The sequence below is a fragment of the Brachyistius frenatus genome, unplaced genomic scaffold (assembly GCF_029030835.1).
Source record: "Brachyistius frenatus isolate BFR_SWC_R1_liver_20210118 unplaced genomic scaffold, ASM2903083v1 Contig_450, whole genome shotgun sequence".
Lineage (NCBI taxonomy): Eukaryota > Metazoa > Chordata > Actinopteri > Embiotocidae > Brachyistius > Brachyistius frenatus.
Window position 1 is genome coordinate 3,534 of NW_027211049.1, and position 5,031 is coordinate 8,564.

Consider the following 5,031-nt stretch of genomic DNA (forward strand, 5'->3'; position numbering starts at 1 on the left):
GCCACCTGCTGGAAACAGGAAATGAGTATCTCGCCATGAAACTACGAGTTGCTTTAAATCTTATGTACATGGACCGACCTTCTCCAAACATCACAGGTATGATAACAGCCCCGCCCTGAAGACCCCTGTGGGGTAATATTCGCTCATAGTCATAGCTCCCCCTGTTGGCCACTGGAAATGACACTTTTCATACTTTCACATTCTAAGTCGAGCTGGTTGATCACATGAACCTAAAGTCGGGTCACAATAGTGACAAAAAGTGGAATCTTAAGGCTCCAAATACAAGAGGGTGGACGTTGTATTTGATGTGTACAAGAAATCAAGTTTAAAGGCTGAAACCAGGTCAAACTGAGGACAGGGGATCAGGCGAAGGGTAACTGGAACTACTGAGACCCCAACAAACTGGAAAAGTTTCCTACGGACTGACAGCAATAAGACTGAGCTGATTCATTTTCTTGCTGAGAATATTGGTGAAACTCAGACAAGCATGGTTATTGTGACAAAGGGAGAAGATGTCATTTGCAACAAGAGCAAGTCCCTGAGTGCTTTGGCTCCCTGCTGTCACAAAGAAGCAGATGCCTGGATATTTACACATGCCAGTGATGCAACACTTGATGGAAGTAAATCCCTCATCATTAAAGCCAATTTTACTGATGTGATTTTCATTGCAGTGTTCGTACTGCCATCACTTCAGGAGCTTGGTTTGGAAAACATGTGGATTGCCTATGGCCAAGCAGCCACGACCCGATGGATTCCAGTTCACCAGGTGGTTTCTGCAATAGGCACTGATAAAGCCAGTGGCATCCTCCACTTCCATGCTTTCACTGGGTGTGATAGTGTGTCTGCGTGGCGGGCATGGAGTGTTTGTGATGAGGTTTATAAAACATCCACAAAACTCAGCAACTGTTCAACTGACATTTCTAGTGATGATCAACTGGACCTGGAGAATTTTGTCGACCTAATGTATGGCAGTTCTTGTAAGCCACTGGACAGGCAAGGCTTGATTTCTTTTCATGCAAGCAGAGGCCATATCATGCAATTCCACCAACCAAAGCAGCCTTAAAGTAACATGTCAAACGTTCAGCCTACCAAACTGGAATAATCTGGGGCAACAGGCAACTGTCCTCAATCCAGACACCGGAAGTCCTGCTAAATGGGGTTGGATGCAGAAAGGCGAGACATGGCAGATATGCTGGACATGCTTTGACAGTGAGCTATTAATCTTTTCATGTTTATTTTAATGTTTTAGTATTAAAGTAACTAGCTTGTTTATTACATTGAATGTTTTACTGTTTCATTGGAAATGTTATTGAATGTTTTAACTGTTTTCGTTGTTAATTAAATTTAATTAAAATTACCAAATGTAAACGAAACTTGTTTTTTTTAATATTTAATAACATTCTTATTCTGTCATTAAAAGCATAAACATAACACCCCAACACCCCATGAACTTGTAGCTATTTTTGATGATGTTACAAGTGAAAACAATAAAAAAAAAATGAGAAAAGTATTTACTTGAGGCTTTTGATAATTGGAAAAGTGAATGCAGCATGCCTGAAAACATACAAATTGACACCAAGATTATTGAATTGACCAAGTAAATGCATTTTTGAGAAAAACTATTTTGCGATGTAAATTTTGGTGGCCATCTTGGAATATGGCCTCCATCTTGGATTTTTTTTAAATGTCTAATTAATTGCCAGTAACCCTCAAAGACTCACTTGTCATTATTAATAATAATAACAAGTATTTAATTGTTTTCCTGTTTTGAGTTGAAAAATTGCCAGTAGTTTCTTGCTAGCTGATCTATAAAACAACACTACCATAAATTGTGCACTGTATTTATAAGGTGTGTGCATTGTAATTATGTATCAAGACAAAAGGTAAATATAAAGGAAGTGCTTGAGTTTGCATCATCGATAAACAGAGACAAATCTGAAAATTGGGGATTTATTGAAATGTCAGGTATACTAATAAGACAAGGGACATTTGATATGAAAGCCTGTCTCTAAGACCTACATCTCTCTTCTCTGTCCACATAAACGGAGGCCCCAGCTATTTATTAAAAATTTTACTGTCGGTTTTTCAACTGCACTCATTAATCATGCACTATATTACAGAATGGTTGAAATATTTTTAGATGACTGTCTTGTTAGGTGTCATCACAGTCAAAAGTAAAGGAAAAAGTACATGTGAAAAATTGCTTAGTGCTTCTTTGAAAAAAGTGCAATGTCGTTTACTTCCTTTAATCAATACATTTACAGCAGATATATTTATTATGCATCATTAGCTTCCACTCATTTATTGTCATTATTATCTTAATCATTTCACAAACAATTTTCCTAAATTATCAGCAGACTCAATGTCCAAAACGTCCATCCCTTTAACAAAAGCAGAAGTAATAAAAGACATTTCAGACATAACAGATCAATCAAAAACTCATGCGCATTCTTGACCACCAAGGAATACAGCATGACAGTGCTGGAGATCAGCTGGCAGCACCTCATTCACTCGTTTTTTACTAAGCTAAACTGGATAAAAACAGTATCATTATTCACGTGTATTGAGTAGCATTGACTTTATTTTGCTGTCATGCTCTCTGGTCATGATATGAAATAAGAAATGCATAGAAAAGTGGTTATTCTCATTACTAAGATTACAATTTTTACTAAGATTCAACCTGTAAACTACATGAGGACACTGTCACCCGGGCTTCATTTATAATTGTGCTTTTATATACCTTCTGGGTTGTTGCTGCTTTATAGCAGGCTTCCTCAGTGTACCTAAAAGTTCTAACAATTTAACATATAAACCAGAATTTTCACTGATGTTTAAAGATGCGTTCAGACAGAATTTAGAAGCACATTTTTGTCTGCTGTTATTTGCACAAATATAACAGCTGAGTGGATTTGCAGTCTGAATTTATTTGTCCACAGAAGTGTCTGTGCTGACTGTGCAGAGTTTAGCTATAAGTCAGCCAGCAATATATGCAGAATTACCTGTAAAAGCCTGTATTTTCACAATTTTTCTATCACATAGGGCATTTAAGTTATTGTTATTGTGTTATTGTCATCTTAATACATTGAAATAAGTTTGAACAGAAGTGTAATTTTCGGAAGAGGTGAAGCTTCTAAAAGAGGTGAAGAAGCACCAACCCATTCTCATCTCAGCATCAAATACTGCAGTTTTGTTACAGACGGCTGCTGTCGCATACATACACACAAGGTGCTTTAGATTTAGACATAAAAAAGTGTGGTTATGTTTATGAAAAGATCATGTATCATAAAATTTGTAATAAGGTAACATCACCCATGTTACTTCAGTTACAGTAAATACATTATGTTACTTACGTAACTTAAATACTCAAAAGAAATCCACTTGCTCTTTTGCTTTCTGATTGATTGAAACACCGTTCTCCCAGGTGAAAGTCCTGTGTTTGTTCCATCCAATCACAACCTGTCTCCCATCGTGGACTCTTTCTACAACCTCCGTTACATGACCACCTTTTCGCCACAGGCGGTCACAGTGGCGATGCCAAAGGGCACCTTGTGCATGTCTCTTTGACGGCAACAGCTTTGACAACACAGCAGTATATGAGAAGGTGGGAAACACTCTGAAATTCAAACATTGAAACTGTTCATGCCCACTCATGTCTTTGTTTTGACTTTATAAGCAGAAAATTGGCTTCCTGTTAAGAGTGAACACACCTTGACCTGTCATGACATTGGTAGCAGAGCTTAATATTAATATACCTGTAACCCCTTGTGCCTTGTGTCAGCATGGTTTGTTTTTTGGTAAAATCTTCATTTTGAGGCGATGAACAAAAGAAAAGGCACCTTTGACGAACCACAGAAATGTCCATGAGAAATTTGAGGCATCCACCAATAACAGTGAGAGATATCTGTTAATCACATTGCGATGCATTTATCCACAGCTATCCAAAAAATAATGGCATCATTTATTTAGATCAAAATTAAAGAATCAATTACTACTGTCATATCGTGTCCCTTTAAAAATGTGGTGCACCAAAACACAGCACTGTAGTACGTTACTATTATAGTACAGAACTCCAGAAGAATGATGAAGACACTGTGTGGATCTTATTCAGCCATTGCAGACTTCATGATGTAAAACAGGCTAGTAATCTCTTGGTGCCTCCACTTTCAAATAGATAGTGTCCAAACAGCACAGGAGGCAGGCACCCTGAGGTGTACAAAACATAATACATAAGAAGTTACAATACATGGTTAGGGCTCATCAATTTTGGATTTATTGTTTTTAAAAATGCATGCAAGCTTTTATTATTACTTTTGAATATTAAAAACGAGTTAAAATCAGAAAATCATTGATGCAAAAATTTGTGTGAAAATCAAATATTAGCAGGAATAAGAAAGCTAAAAAGCTAAAGGCCTCTGAAGTCTGCAAAGGTAATGTCATCCCACTGTATAAAAGTGTTGCTAAATTAACTTTTTGTCTGTTTCCAGGAACACGGGTCCTTTTGTAGGAACTCATGAGCTTGTCCTGCATTTAGTCCAGAAGAATCAGGATTTAGGTCAACCTTCTGACCTGGCTGAGTTTGTAGTACTGATCAACACTGTTTAGTTAAACACAACATTGACGCAATAAGACAGCACTGGCTGGCCACTGAATTCAAATAAGTTACATCTACCTCAGCAACACTGAACCAAACCTGCTAATCAATTTATTGTATTTATATTCTTTAATAACAGAAAGTAATGATCACCAAGCAGATTGTCTTTCTCCAGACTAATTTGCCCGATCTTTACTTTTTTTTTCAGAGGTAGCACAAAAGAAAACAGGAAATCCCCAAAAGTATTCCGTTCTACATTTTAAAAACAATTTTTTTCAGCATACTACAACCATCTTTCTCTACTTTTTAAACATAACTTTGTGAGTTGAACTTGTGTATTTCTGATCATCTGTCGTTATTTACTAAGAAACGCAGAACAATGTTTCTGACATGGAAACACAAAATCCAGCTAAAAATCCATTTAAGCCTAGACTATTTAA